This window comes from Triturus cristatus, chromosome 2_2 (genome assembly GCF_964204655.1).
Source record: "Triturus cristatus chromosome 2_2, aTriCri1.1, whole genome shotgun sequence".
Classification (NCBI taxonomy): Eukaryota; Metazoa; Chordata; class Amphibia; order Caudata; family Salamandridae; genus Triturus; species Triturus cristatus.
In genome coordinates, this window is record NC_140582.1 from 1,103,818,666 (window position 1) to 1,103,835,275 (window position 16,610).

The following is a 16,610-nucleotide window of genomic DNA, read 5'->3' on the forward strand; positions in this document are numbered from 1 at the left end:
ACATTCTTTGACAAAACAGACTCTGCAGGTGAACAAATTACCTTTTACCTCCTCTCCAGGCAGTGAACCTCTCTAAATGTGCAAGGCCTGGGATCTCTTAACGTGCCAGGCCAAGGATCTCTAAATATTCCAGGCCAGGGATCTCTAAATGTGCAATGCCAGGGATCACTAAATGTGCCAGGCCAGGGATCACTAAATGTGCCAGGCCTGGGATTCCTAAATGTGCCTGGCCAGGGATTTCTAAATGTTCCATGCCAGGGATCACTAAATGTGTCAGGCCAAGAATCTCTAAATGTGCAAGTCCTGGGATTACTAAATGTGCCAGGCCTGGGATCTCTAAATGTGCCAGGCCAGGAATCTCTAAATGTGCAATGCAGGGTTCACTAAATGTGCCAGGCCAGGGATCTCTAAATGTGCAAGGCCGGGGATCGCTAAAAGTGCCAGGCCTTGGACCGCCAAATGTGCCAGGCCAGGAATCTCTAAATGTGCAAGGCCAGGGATCATTTAATGTGCCAGGCCTGGGATCTCTAAATGTGCCAGCCCAGGAATCTCTAAATATTCCAGGCCAGGGATCACTAAATGTGCCAGGTCTGGGATCTTTAAATGTGTCATGTTGGACCCGGCCTCGTGGCGTGGTCCTTAACCCCCCTGGACTGTGGCCGTTCCCCGCCCCGGCCTTCACGGGCCATCCGTCTGAACTGCTCCAAGGCCCTTCACCTGGAACTGCACGTGGTCGCATGCTCCTCATGGCTCCGCCATCTTGTTGGCATCTACGTCACCCCGTACACCAGCCGGCGCGACCCCGCTCAACCCGGCCTCGACCCCAGCGAAGCCCCGACCTCGAGGCACCACGGACTGGCCAGGGGGTGCCGCAGGAACCATTCATCGCCCCCGGCGGAGGACGGTATCGTTGGGACCCCCAACTGTCCTCCCCTCTCGAGGTGTGATCGCCCTGCAAACTCCCATGGGCCTGGCGCCTCTCCTGCTGGGCGTCTGGCCACCTCCACCCGGCCACTCCGCCCCCTCGGGCGCAAGGGTCCGGACATCAAAGGGCTCCAGACCTATATCTGGGGCGACCCCACCACAGCTCGGCAGTTGTATCCCGGAGTCGAGAGCCCTGCTGATCGAATCGCGGCTGACCCTACGGAGAAGAACTCTTGTCGGAACCATCACGAGCCCTGCTGACTGCGTCGCGGCTCCCTCTTGTGAACCTTTCCTGAACCACCTGGAACATCGGAGCCCTGCAGACGCCGTCGCGGCCCCACCTCGCTGAGACCTTCCTCGGAGCCCTGCTGACGACGTCGCGGCTCGAGCTGAGCAGAAACCATCTTGAGAGCCCTGCTGATTGAATCGCGGCTCTCCACGAACTGTACGCCAGAGCCCTGCTGACGCCGTCGCGGCTCGACCCCTCCGAGATCGGAGGTCCTCCAGCTTGAGGATAAGAACTGGGCCCCAGGTACCCTCGTACCACATTCCTGCCAAAGACTGTCCCGCTACCCCTACCCTTCCAAAGAGACATTGAGACTTTTGGTGGATCCCTCGATCCCTTCGTGTAAATATTGAACTCGTAACCTTTTATTGATGATAAAGAATTGCTTGTCTTGAGACAACCTCCTTGAGTCCGGTGTGGTGGTGTTACTGTGCTAGTACGTGATAGGAGAAGGATCTCTCAGGAGACTTCTCGGCAGCGCTCGGCTACTTCGTGCAGTGCGAGGGCCCCCCTTGGTGGTCTCACCGACTCCTCGGGGTCCGCCTTCCAACATTTGGTGGCCAGCGACGGGATCCGAGCCGAACGCAGTACGTACCAGCCAGTACCCACTAGCTACCCATCCAAACGAATAGCATCATGAGCAGCCAGGAAAACAACGCGACAATGGAGTTCCAGCCCGAACGGCTGGAAGAATATACGCACAAAGAATTAAAACAGTTCTGCAGAGACAAAGGCATTGCAACCACCAGCCTCGGTACCAAGGAAGAGATGCAGAAAGCTCTGAGGACATGGCTGGAGGCCGGGGCAGGCCCCTCCCAGGAAGAAGGGCCCTTGCCCCTGACGGAGACCACAGCAACCGCACTGACCCCGGCAACCGGAGGACGAAAGAGCCTAGAAACCGGCCTCTCCGAAGAAGAAATACGAGAGCGGGAAAAGGTCCGGAGCCACGAGCTAGAGCTCGCCCGACTGCGACTGGACGGCGAACTCCAGCTGGCAGAAAAGAAACTGGCCCTCGAGCAGCTACGCCTTCAAGAAGAGATAGAAGAGAAGAGACGACACCGGGAGTTGGAGGAAAAGAAGCTCACCCTTGAGCACGAGCGCAGCCTCAAGGAGCTCGAGATCAAGGCCAAGAACGGAGGGACCAACACCCCCAGTACGAGAGACACTCTACCGCCTGCCGAGGCCAAAGTACATATCCCGAAGGAGGTCGTCAAGGAGTATTACAAAAATGACGATATCCAACAATGGTTCAAGGCCTATGAGGTGGCCATGACCTCCCATCGAGTGCCCCGAAAAGACTGGGGCGCAGGCCTGTGGGGGCGATTCCTGAGTGAAGGGCGGGACACGCTGCTCCAGCTACCGGAGGAAGTGATGACCTCCTACGATCACATGAAGGAGGCCCTGCTCACCCGCTACGGGCTAACAGCGGAGATGTACCGCCAGCGGTTCCGAGACTGCAAGAAAATCCCGGGTACCACATGGGTGGAATATGTGGACTTTTTTAGTCGGGCCCTAGAAGGGTGGATCAAAGGCAGCAAAGTAACCACCTACGGGCAGCTGGTCGACCTCATCGTGTGGGAACATCTTTCCAACAATTGCTTCGTGGAGCTGAGACAGCACCTCCTCGACAGCAAAATGACCGACCCGCGGAAACTGGCCGTCGAGGCCGATCGATGGGTCAACTCCCGGGTCCCCCAGAGCTCAATGGGGGAGTACCAGAGGAACCCCAACGGACCCCCACGCCAGCGCGGTGGGGGGGGAGGGCCGAACAGGAACCGAGACCCTCCCGCTGGGGCCCCCAGGAGCCCCCCTCGAGGGCCACCGCAGCCACATCTCTCCCCGAGCCTAGCACAAAGGGTGGGCCCGGCCCGACCCGGACCACGGCCACCAGTGACCTGCTATGGCTGCCAACAAACCGGACACTTTGCCAGCGACCCGGCCTGCCCTCTGAACCGAAGAAACGGGGCCGGCGGGCCCCCGCCCCGCAGCTGACAGCCGCCGCCTTGGGGGGAGGAGAAGAGGAAGAAGAGGCCCTCGACCGAGAAAACACTGAGTGGGAGCCGGCAGCCATGTCCCTGGTCTGCCTGGGTAGCCGGGAGATGGTACCCTGCACCCCCATCCCAACCAACACCCAGAAGTACCGGCAGCAGGTCACGGTCAACGGACAACGGGCCGAAGCCCTTCGCGACACCGGCGCCAGTATCACCGCTGTCCGCTGCCACCTGGTGACCCCTGAACAGATTCTACCGAATGTGCTGTGCCCTGTCCGGACGGCCGACAACAGTGAAAGCCTATGCCAGATGGCCCTGGTCCCCTTCGAGTGGGGAGGGGTGACGGGCCTGCTGAAGGTGACAGTGCGCGACGACGCCCCGGTCGACTGCCTCCTGGGGAACGACTTGGAGAGTTCCCCCTGGGCTCAAGTAGAACGACGAGAGCACCTCCGAATGTTGGGACTGGCTGATTGGGCCTGCGCCATCACCCGGTCCATGACCGCCCAGGCCCCCCGCTCATCCTCGACCTCCGGGACCGCCCGACCCGAGGGGCTCACACCCCCTCCCGCCAGCAGCGAGGAGGAGGCGGACACCGACCCTGGGTCCAGCGAATCCTCCCCCGAAGAGATGACTTCTCCGAGCGCCCTACCAGAGCTGACGCAATGGCAACACAAAGGGGGCCCCACCCGAGAGCAGTTCCAGCAAGAGCAACAGTCCTGTCCCTCTCTCGAAGGGGTCCGGCAGCAGGCGACCGCGCAAGCCAACGGTGACCAGACCGGCACCCACTGGATCTACTGGGCCGAGGGCCTGTTGTACAGTGAACAGAAAGTAGCAGAACTCGGGGCCAGCCGCGTGTTGGTGGTCCCCCTCCGCTTCCGGGAGTTTCTTCTCAACCTGGCCCATGATGTGCCCCTCGCCGGACACTTGGGGCAAGACAAAACGTACAGTCGTCTGGTGACCCACTTCTACTGGCCCCGGATGCGGAGAGATGTGGACAACCACTGCCGGTCCTGCCAGACCTGCCAAGCCAGCGGAAAGACGGGGGGTCGGGTCAAGGCCCCCCTCCAGCCCTTTCCCGCCGTCAGCACCCCGTTTGAACGGGTCGGAATCGACATTGTGGGACCCCTGGACCCCCAAACCGCCCTGGGCCACCGCTTCATCCTGGTCCTCGTGGACCACGCCACCAGGTACCAGGAGGCGGTCCCACTCAGAACCATAACGGCCCCTGTGGTAGGCCGGGCCTTGATGGGGATCTTCTCCCGAGTGGGATTCCCCAGCGAAGTGGTGAGCGACCGCGGCACGAACTTTATCTCCAGGTACATGCGGTCCCTGTGGCAACAGTGCGGGGTCACATACAAGTTCACGACCCCATATCACCCTCAGGGGAACGGACTGGTTGAGCGATTCAACCGAACATTGAAAGGGATGATCCAGGGCCTGGAAGAACCACTCAGGCGGAAATGGGATGTCCTGCTGCCCTGCCTCCTGTTCGCCTACCGGGAGGTCCCGCAGAAGTCCCTGGGGTTCAGCCCGTTTGAACTATTGTATGGACACCCGGTCCGCGGACCGCTCAGTCTGGTCAAGGAGGGCTGGGAGATGAAGCCCCGAGGCGCCCCTCCTGACGTCTACCGATACCTCCTGACCCTCCGAAACCAGACCCGCAAGTTCCGAGCCCTCGCCGAAGCCAACCTCGAGGCCAGCCAGGAGGACATGAAGCGGTGGTACGATCGCAACACTTCTACTGTAGAATTCGAGCCAGGTCAGAAAGTATGGGTCATGGCCCCGGTCGAACCCGGCGCCCTCCAGGACAAGTGGACCGGGCCCTTCAAGGTGGTGGAGAAGAAAAGTCCCGTCACCTACTTGGTCGATCTGGAGTCCCCCCGGAACCCCCTCCGGGTCCTACATGCTAACAGGCTAAAACCCCACTTCGCCCGGACCGAACTGAGCCTGCTGCTGGCGACCGACGAGGGGGGCGAGGACGACTCCGAGCCCCTGCCCGACCTCTTGCAAGCCGACATTCACGATGGATCGATCGAAGGGGTCCAACTCGCCCCGTCCCTGACCCCGGAACAGCGCAACGACTGCCAGCGATTACTGCGGGACTAAGCAGCCCTCTTCTCTCTCACCCCGGGGGTGACCCACTGGTGCGTCCACGACGTCGACACCGGGGAGAACCCCCCCATACGACACAGAGCCTACCGGGTGCCTGACCGAGTGCGGGCCTGCATCCAGGCCGAAGTAGCGAAGATGCTGGCCCTGGGGGTCATCGAGCCTTCCGACAGCCCGTGGGCCAGCCCTGTCGTCCTGGTGCCCAAGGCCGCAGCTCCCGGCCACCCCCCGGAGTTGCGATTCTGCGTGGACTACCGAGCCCTGAATGTAGTAACCAAGACGGACGCACACCCGATACCCCGGGCCGACGAACTCATCGACCGCCTAGGGGCCGCTCGCTACCTGAGCACGCTGGACCTCACCGCCGGGTACTGGCAAATCCAGCTCACCCCCGGCGCCCAAGAAAGATCCGCCTTTTCGACTCCGGATGGGCATTACCACTTTCGGGTGATGCCCTTCGGAATGAAGAACGCCCCGGCCACCTTCCAGCGACTGGTGAACAAAGTTTTGGCCGGGCTTGAGGCCTTCAGCGCGGCCTACTTAGATGACATTGCCGTGTACAGCAACCACTGGGCCGAGCACCTCCTCCACCTAAAGGCCGTCCTGGCCGCCCTCCAGCGGGCCGGGCTCACAATCAAGGCCAGCAAATGCCAAATCGGCCACGGATCCGTGACCTACCTGGGCCATCAAGTGGGGAGCGGGCAGGTGGCCCCCCTCCAAGCAAAGATAGATGCCATCCAGACCTGGGAACCCCCCACTACCCAGACCGCTGTCCGGGCCTTCCTGGGCCTCACCGGATACTACCGACGGTTTATCCGGGACTATGGGAGCATTGTCGGCCCCCTCACAGAGTTAACGTCCAAAAAGCAGCCCAAGAAGGTACACTGGACACCCCGCTGCCAAACAGCCTTCGACACCCTCAAAACGGCCATGTGTACTGCGCCGGTGCTGCAGGCCCCGGACTACCAGAAGGAGTTCGTGGTACAGACGGACGCCTCCGAGTATGGGATCGGGGCCGTTCTCTCCCAAACTGACGAAAAGGGGCTCGACCGACCAGTGGCCTTCATCAGCCGGCGACTACTGGCCCGGGAGCAACGCTGGAGCACTATTGAGCGCGAGGCCTTCGCTGTGGTGTGGGCCCTCAAGAAGCTCCGGCCCTACCTCTTTGGCGCCCACTTCCGGGTCCAGACCGACCACCGGCCCTTGCAATGGTTAATGCGAATGCGGGGCGAGAACCTCAAACTGCTGCGATGGTCCTTCTCGCTACAAGGGATGGACTTTGACGTCGAACACCGGCCCGGCAATGACCACGCCAACGCCGACGGCCTGTCCCGCTTCTTCCGCCTTGACGAGGAGAATCCCCAAGGAGATGGGTGACTCTCCATGCCTTCGGCTGGGGGGGACGCCTGTTGGACCCGGCCTCGTGGCGTGGTCCTTAACCCCCCTGGACTGTGGCCGTTCCCCGCCCCGGCCTTCACGGGCCATCCGTCTGAACTGCTCCAAGGCCCTTCACCTGGAACTGCACGTGGTCGCATGCTCCTCATGGCTCCGCCATCTTGTTGGCATCTACGTCACCCCGTACACCAGCCGGCGCGACCCCGCTCAACCCGGCCTCGACCCCAGCGAAGCCCCGACCTCGAGGCACCACGGACTGGCCAGGGGGTGCCGCAGGAACCATTCATCGCCCCCGGCGGAGGACGGTATCGTTGGGACCCCCAACTGTCCTCCCCTCTCGAGGTGTGATCGCCCTGCAAACTCCCATGGGCCTGGCGCCTCTCCTGCTGGGCGTCTGGCCACCTCCACCCGGCCACTCCGCCCCCTCGGGCGCAAGGGTCCGGACATCAAAGGGCTCCAGACCTATATCTGGGGCGACCCCACCACAGCTCGGCAGTTGTATCCCGGAGTCGAGAGCCCTGCTGATCGAATCGCGGCTGACCCTACGGAGAAGAACTCTTGTCGGAACCATCACGAGCCCTGCTGACTGCGTCGCGGCTCCCTCTTGTGAACCTTTCCTGAACCACCTGGAACATCGGAGCCCTGCAGACGCCGTCGCGGCCCCACCTCGCTGAGACCTTCCTCGGAGCCCTGCTGACGACGTCGCGGCTCGAGCTGAGCAGAAACCATCTTGAGAGCCCTGCTGATTGAATCGCGGCTCTCCACGAACTGTACGCCAGAGCCCTGCTGACGCCGTCGCGGCTCGACCCCTCCGAGATCGGAGGTCCTCCAGCTTGAGGATAAGAACTGGGCCCCAGGTACCCTCGTACCACATTCCTGCCAAAGACTGTCCCGCTACCCCTACCCTTCCAAAGAGACATTGAGACTTTTGGTGGATCCCTCGATCCCTTCGTGTAAATATTGAACTCGTAACCTTTTATTGATGATAAAGAATTGCTTGTCTTGAGACAACCTCCTTGAGTCCGGTGTGGTGGTGTTACTGTGCTAGTACGTGATAGGAGAAGGATCTCTCAGGAGACTTCTCGGCAGCGCTCGGCTACTTCGTGCAGTGCGAGGGCCCCCCTTGGTGGTCTCACCGACTCCTCGGGGTCCGCCTTCCAACATGTCAGATCTGGGATCTCTAAATGTGCCAGGCCCGGAATCTCTAAATGTGCAAGGCCAGGTATCACTAAATGTGCCAGGCCAGGGATCTCTAAATGTTCCAGGCCAGGAATCTCTAAATGTGCAAGGCATGGGATCTCTAAATGTGCAACTCCTGGTATCTCTAAATGTGCCAGGCCAGGGATCTCTAAATGTTCCAGGCCAGGGATCTCTAAATGTTCCTGGCCTTGGATCTCTAAATGTGCAAGGCCTTGGATCTCCAAATGTCCTTGGCCAGGGATCTCTAAATGTTCCAGGCTAGGAATCTCTAAATGCGCCAGGCCTGTGATCTCTAAATGTGCCAGGCCAAGGATCTTTAAATGTGATAAGCCAGGGATTTTTTAAATTTCCCAGGCTAGGGAAGTGACGAGCTAGTGATGGGCTGCAGTGAGAGTGAGAGCTGCGAGCCCCCGGACCATTGAGGACCGCATTACTGCATAATTGTGTGGCGGCCCTGAGCCTCGAAGGAGAGGCGGACCAGGCATTCACGGTCAGAGAGGCAGTGAGAGAGGCGAGCAGAGAGGCAGGTGAGTGGGTGCTTGGGGGGGGCAAGGCTAGCACCGCTATTGCTGGTGTGGAGGTGGCCGGCATTAGGCCGGTGCAGCTTGCACAGTTTAGAGGTTTCTCCTACCCCCTCTATTGCGCTCATGCACCGCTCTGCCTCATATAATATCTCACACCCCTTGACTTTTCACTCCAGGGGGGAGCTCTATTCCCACCCATAGCAGATGTCAACAACAAAGGAACAAGGTTACCTGGCTTTACCTGCTTTTACTTGTCTTCTCATCATATTTGTCTTACCTGCTTCATTTGAGTCCTGCTGACCAGGACCGCATTAGAAGCCTCCCCGCGACTCTTCTCGATGGCAGCACGAAGAATGTGAACGCTGGCACGGGGCAAGGCCACTTCAAACTTTCTGCTGATCCTTTGCAGTTGTAACTGGTTGTAACTTGAAGCCTGCCATTTTGTTGTGTCTAGGCCTGGATTGGCTAGGATGTCTAGTGTGACAAGTTCCAGCGATACCAGTGACATCACTGATATCTAGCAGGTGGAGAGGTAAGATTTGGGCACCAAACGCACTTGTGATAGATAACGCATGCAGAGTGGGTGGCCTGGTGGCCCTGGAGGTGTCCTAGAACTGTCCCGGAATTGCCTCAGAACTGCCACAGAATTTTAGTGCCTTGGTACTCGCAGTTCATAGTTGACAGCTTCAGTAATAGCCATAGTCAAGAGTTCTCTGTTGTTGCAGCGACCACAGAATAATTGGTCAGATTGGCAAAAGAGACAAAAGAAAAGCTGGAGCCAAGTGCTCTTCTCTCCTGGACTGGATTGTGAGTGTGATTAAGAAGAGCCTGAGTTGATGGAAGATGCCGTCTAGATTATTGCGTTCTAGTCGCTTAAATGCATCTACTGGGCCAGGTGCAATGCCTTCTTCTGGATCAGTTGGAAGCGTATCTGATTTCCCTAGTTTTCCTAAATTGCAAAAAACTATCAAGCGTAAGAAGCCACAAGATCATTTGTCCTTTTTAAAACGTCATCCTTCGGTGTTAGCTATATTCACTAATGGTTTGAGAAGTAAGACATCACAGATTAACGAAGAGGGGATGTCTCCTAGTGTGGCTAATGTGGATGAGTCGAGCACAGATATGGTCATCTCACAGTTATTAGCTCCGCACCAGAGTGAATTTATTGTGCAGAATCTGGTGGAATTCCCCATTTTAACTCAACCTAGCCAACTTATTGAACAACTTCTGTTGAATATATTGGTTGAAGATATGTAACTGGACATGTCAGTTGCTAAGGTTAACTCTGAAATATAAGAAGCTGGGAAAAAGCAGTCGCCTAAATCCTCTGTTTCATTGAAGCCAATGAACGTGGTGGCTATATCTGGCATTACAAATGTGACGGAGTTAAATTCAGGATTGTCTTCATCGAGGGGGTTGTCTCAGATGCCCCAGAATGATTACTGCGGAGTTGAATATAGTTTGGACCCTGGGGATTTAGAAGACATCACTTTGCCGATTATATAGCCTTACCCATGGTGAAAAATCAAGAGATGGAGGCCAAATTAAAATCAACGACCGCTCAAGAGTTAGCATTGATAATGTCAAAAGACATGCTAGTAGACCATGAATGCCAGCTTTGTATAGTGGTACTCCTTCAAGTGTTGGTCTCTCATGTATATCGATGACATTGAATTCTGAGGGGACACCAAGCAAGGGGGCACATGATATATGGCAAATAATGAATGAGGGTGCCAATTGGAACGAGGATGAAAATGAGAATGGGGAGGGAGGGATAATTCAGAAATTTTAAATGCCTTAGAGAGGATTTTGTCTTAAATTTTAATTTTGTTGGAAAAATGTACTATGTGTCCGATGTATTGTCTCCAATTTTGGTAGGTGTGGAGCACCTCACTTCTACTGGTTGCCCCCTAGAAAAAGTGAAAACGGGTAATGATCTGAATACTCAGGGCTCCCAGACTAATATAGTGGTAAGGGTAATGGAAATCCAAGTGGGAGTTTATGGTGATGCTGGCGTTTCCTCAGGCGGGCAGAACGGGGAGACCATAGCACTAAGCAATATGTGTTTTACTGCCCCTCTAAACCAGTTGTCTGAGGATAAACTCCCATGTGTTGCAACCGAAGTGCAAGTTGCAAGTGAAAACACCAGGGGGCGAGTTGCAAGTGAAAACACCAGGTGGCGAGTTCTTAAAGACTCCTCTTCTATTTATTAAATTTGTTAGAAAGGAAACTCAAGCACATTTGGTGACCCAGCTATTACATCTGCTCCTGCTTTTATGAAAAAGTCTAAGGCTGAAACTATACTCAATCCCCCCGCGGAGGGTGCCTCCCAACTTGAATATAAAGGGGCAAAAATACGAAAAGGAAAGAAGAAAAATTACCGGTGTATTACAAAACGTAAACCAAAAAAACTGAGGTTTTTTGAGGCAACAGTAGAACCTGATAATGCTATTTTGCCCAAAACTGGGATAAGAGTATAAGCCTGCTGGCCTTCATGGTGATCAGGAATTGGAATGTCCAGATAATAATCCTTCCCGTCCCTCCTCAAGTATAAAAGAAGTGTCTTTATTGAGAATCCGTTGAAATAGTTCACCAGGCCTTATGCAGAATGACATTGAATAGTAGGCGTCCCATTAACTCGAAAGATATCCTCACAATCTCGGTTGGTGGAAATACAGGGAAAAGGGTGATTAATATTGCTGGACCTGGAGAGCAAAGGGCTACTAAAGTTAGTGGGGAAGCTGAACTAGCACAATGGAGTTGGGTAGCGGGTACACTGAATGATCTTAAAGGAAATAAAAAACTCCCTATGCTGCAGAGGTAGCCCCCTGGGGAAGATCCTGTGCTGGAATGGTGCAGGTGTAGGAAACTCAAGTTTTAAATTAAGTTCTCTAATGATTTATGATCCAAAGATAATCTGCCTTCAGGAAACATAGAGTTGCGCAGATTTTAGTTTTGAGAAATGTTTTGTCTTCTGCTGTGCAGCAAAACCTTCAGTAAAGGGTCATGCACGTGGGGGCTTAGCTATCCTACTTAGTAATAGTATCAATTAGAACCTTTGGTCTTTATTCATTCTTCAAAACTCTGTATGTGTTTAAAATTGACCTTGAGTAATATAACACAAGGTCAGTGTTCATTTCTCTTATTGGCAAACGTGTACATTTCTCCTGGTAGGGCATCCGACTCTCTTGTTGACTCCATTATTTCTTTTGTGCATAGAATAACCCTAGGCGTAGTTCGCGTAGCCGCGCTTCGCAAAGCTTTGCGAAGATTTCATTGCACTACGCGACCTTCGCGTAGCTTCGTGAGCTTGCGTAGTTGCTTGTGGCAACCTGTTCGCGATGGCTTTTTCTTGTTCGCGAGCGCGGTAAGCATGTTCGGGGAGCTGTTTGCATGCTCGGGGGATATATCTCGCGATCTTACCCATGCGGTCGCCAATGGGCGCGGCCATCTTGTTTTTCTATTGTCCCGCCCGCTCGCGATGCCTTATTTCCTGTTCCGGGTCGCGGATAGCGTGTTTGCTATGTGCATTGACGTGTTCGGGAGCGCATTTTACTTGTTTGCGATGAATAGTACATGTTCGCGAGAAATATCGCGCGAACTTACCCACTCGGTTGCGAATGGGCGCGGCCATCTTGTTTTTCACTCTATGCTATGGTTCTGGGCCTACTTTTGTATCCTCCCTTTATCTTTGCCATCCTTTGTCTTTAAAACATTTTTTCTGACTTTTTTTAATTATTATCTATCTCTCTCTTTGCCTAAGTTTATATTTTCCATTTTATTTCTACTTTTACTGTGTTTTTGTTACTTTTATAAAGTTCTTTCTATCTTCTTCCCCCTAACTTTTTTTTCCCCTTCTAACTTTTCTTTTCCGCCTCCCACCCACCCCAGAACCATGGCCAAGGGCACAGCAAGTCCGAGTGGCAAGGGCAAGGGACCTGCAGGAGCACAGAAGGGCCGCCTGCCTTGCGGCAGAATGCGTCCTGCAGGGGTGCAGGCCCGGCAACTGTTTGGGGAGGAGGAGGTGGCCGCCCTTGTTTTATTCATCCAGCGCCACCTCCCCTTGACCTTGGCAGCAGGCGGCAGGCCTGGCTCCGGGTACGCTACCCAGGAGCGGCACCGTCGGTGGGCGAAAGTGCGCCGGGCTGTGTTCCGGTGCTCTGGGGTCCGGCGCACCCACAATTAACTAGCCCACCGGTGGTCCGACATCCTGGACCGGGAGCAGGACCTGTTGGACCTGCTAGGTGTCGAGGTCGTCGGGCTTGGTGAGTAACTTATTGTGTATATTAAATTTGATCAACAACAAGATTACTGCTGCGTGCCAAGCGTTGCTGGTAAATTAAGTTCCAAAAAGCAAAATGTTCTTTGATTTAAGGACCCAGGTGCTCGGTGGTAATCTTACTTGTTTGCAACTTAGTTTGCGCTAGCTTGTGCTGATGCTGATTATATAAGAGTTTATTTTACAGAACTGAAGTTAGGTAATGCGATTTGCTAGAGAGACTCTAGTCCTTCCATTGTCCTACTGTGAAATAGTGGTGGATGGATATTGGATACTAGGTTTAGTTTGTTAGTATTAGTTAATAATTGTTGAATGCGGTCTGCGTGACGCCTCCTCTGTCACTGAGTGCTGCTTTGTGCTTACCCCAGTCCTCCGTCAAACCTTTTGTACTTTGTTTAGTGAGTGGTAGGCTTAGCATGGTCAGTCAGTAGCAGAACTCGATCAGAATCATGCAACCAACCCACAATTTGTTGTATCTTCTATGTATGCACTAATGTATGCATGTGTCCTCAATCTCATCTATGCATTTGATGGCTGAAAAAAATGGAAATGCAGACTTAGTGAACAATTGGCCCGTCTGGAATAGGTGGTGTAGGTCAGGTGGTACTTACTAGGCTTCGTTAGTATTTGTAATCAGAATGATTATGGAACACTGGAGTGTTCATAAATAAGTAGACGATCCGTGAATGCAGGAAGAAGCCAGTAGTTGATCCATCTGAATATATAGTTCAATTGTATTGCAATAGTTGTTTCCTAAAATGTTGTTTGACTTATTTTTCCAAATGATTTATTATTATTTCTTTCACAGCACTCCTTAATGTTTGTCTCTTTCTTTATTATATTTTACATGATCATCAGCACCACCCAGGGGCAAGAAGACGGGGTCGGAGTCGGCGGGGGAACCACAGGAGGACCGCTGCAGCCTCCTCCAATGCCCCGGGCCCCAGTCAGGCCCTGCCTCCACTTTCACGGCGCCGTGGTCCAGCAGCCGGCTGCCGGCACCCATCAATTTCAAGCACTGCTGCCCCCCCACCCTGCATGTAACTGCAGGGCATTTAGCCGCCAGCTGCTCCGCCGGATGGCCCACTTAGAGGAGAACCTGGAGGAGCGGGTAAAGATCCTGGTGGATAAACACCTTAAGGCCTGCCGACGATAGAGGACCTCGTGGGCGTTGGGGATTTTTCCAGACATTTGGGACTCGCAACTTTCGTTTGGACATTGGTTGGGGTTAGGGAGGGGGGTGGGTTAGGTCAGAGTGGGATAGTTTATTTTTTTAGGGATATTAAATATATACTATTTACTTATACGATGTTAATGTTTTGTGGTGGGTTACAGTTTTCAGAATTCAATCTAAGTTACTACATGGTTGTTTAGTTTGTTTCCGTGCTGCTGCATGCCCACAGCCAGTGTTTGATTTAAAAGATCTGCCGATTTTGTAACACACAAACCGATAGATACAGTACCCCTCACTGAGTTATTTTAATTGTCATAATAGTACTGTCAGTCTGTCCTCCTGGTCCATACCTCCCACCAAACTTATCTTACCTGCAATTGATGATGAAGTTCGGCACACTGATGGCTGCATGGTTGGTTTCCCAAATTAACGGACAAGATGCCATTATTGTGGTGGTAGTAGTAAACACTGGCAATAGCATTTGAAAAAAGAAAGAGAAAGTCACTTGACTGAGAGACTGTGGGAGGAGTAGTAGAACAGAACACAAAGTAAACTACAGCATGGGTGGGCTAGCAGAAGAAGATCCTTGCACAGCCTCAGTTGAAATTCAATTAGTGTTGATTTCACCACATCTGCCCCAGCAAGCGTGTGATCAATTGGTGTACATTTAATGTAGTCATCACATCACACCTCAATATAAATCACACAGCCCGGGGGAAGAGGGTTAGGGATTGATGAATGGATGGGAAGTGGGTTTTTGGGAAAGGTTTGAGAAAGAAAAACAGACAGTATGCATGGACACAACAAAAGTAAAACACAATCTTGTAAGACGACCATGATCCATTATCAAAGAAATCAAAGTATAAAGTGAGAAAAAGCAAATGCATGCATGCTGAGGAAGAGAACTTGATGGTAATGATAATGAGTTGTACTTACTATAACTACTATTACCCAATGAGACAGTACAGTCAGGGAAGAAATTGAAATTTTCCTTTCCTGTCTGCCGCCCTCAGAGCTCAGACCGAACCCAATTACATGCTGTACCGGGCTCACTTTTATTTTTCAAGCAAGCAAAGGAAATTAAAATATAGTTGTAGGGATCAATTACCAAACAAACCACAAGGCACAGTCGTAATGATTGAAGAGAAAAAAGCAATCAAATAAATTTAAAGACGAATGATGAATGATACTAAAGTTACTGTATTATCCTGGTCCAAATGCGGAGTTGCATCATTATCGTCATTCCTCTTGGTCCTCCCTTCCATGGACACTCCGCACATCAATCTTGGGTACCACTGCCTGCCTGATGCGGATTGGTAAGGTAAGTGTGAGTCGTTTCACCCACTATAGCACAGGTTAAAGGCCGGCCTGTAAGTGTACATGGAAAAACAAACGGGGTATTAAAAAATTACTGCATTTAAAACAATAAACTCAATTACAGTGGAGTGCAAGACGAGAAGACAACACTCTGGAGAAAACACTTTCAGACTGAGGCAGCTTAGATAGGATACATAAGTGTCTACTCTACAGCATTAAGGTACAACAACAACGGGACAGGACTGAGGAGGAGCCAGCACAGCCACAGAACAGGAGAACCACGGCACAGGCCAGGCACCCTACCCCTTACTTACATTTTGAGCGAGCCAGAGAAATGTCATATGCACTGCAGCAACCGAGCATTTTCCAAATGAAGTAACTAAATCAATGCGCCACTGTCCCTCATACCACTACACTCTACTCCAGTCCACACCACTACACGGACATCTAGCCTAGGTCTGTGCTGTGGTTCTTGTTCAAACTGTTTACCTTTTAAGTCAGCCCATGAAACGCAGTTATTCCATCAATTTTCTCCGATCTAACTGACTGTGTGCAAAGATAGTATTTATGCTCAGCAGCATCATGATGATGACCGTGTGGTACGTCTTCTCCAACACCAACTCAGTCTGTAGTGACTGATTAAGTTTAGAATATATTCCATATTACTAAATTGCAACGGATATTGGCCGGCACCTGCAATGGTAGGAGTACAATGTGGTTATTATTAAACAACAAGGAAACATTAACTGTCACCACACCTGAGTCACTTTTACTTTGTCGATAAACTAGTATAGTTCTACTTCATGCACAATTATTCGTAGTCAGCCAGCATCCAATGCAATGCATGCCACCATCATTCACAGTAATCACTCATTACCTGTCTTGGTGTTATCTTTGGCTGTCTGATCTGATGCCTGCCTAGCCTTCTGCCAGTTTGCGATGAGTTTCTTTCGGCTTGGAAACAAAATGGAATATAGCTGGAGTCACTTTCCCCTTCTTATGGATGGACTGTTAGAGGCAACATGTATTGTACTATTCTCCATCTCCAGCCATTGTCTGGCTTGCTGGAAATGTACTTAGGGAGAGTAAGGAAGATGGAGCAGGACCCTGAGGAGTGGAGTGGACAGTTATGCACAGACGTGCAACTCCAATAGGGAAATAAAAAGAGGAGACTGTTGATGGATTTGTTGTGATTAGATTTTGAACCAGAAAAACAGATACACAGTCACACACAAATAAAGGAAGGGAGAACAATTTGAAAGCCTAGTTGTCTGGGAAGAGGAGCTCGTCCTCAAACTCTGGTGGTTCAGATACAAGTACGTCTAACAACCCACTACTTATGTCATCGAAGTCGCTCTCCTCTTCCTGCTGTGATTCACGTATTTTGTACTCCGGTGGTATAAAGTGTTGA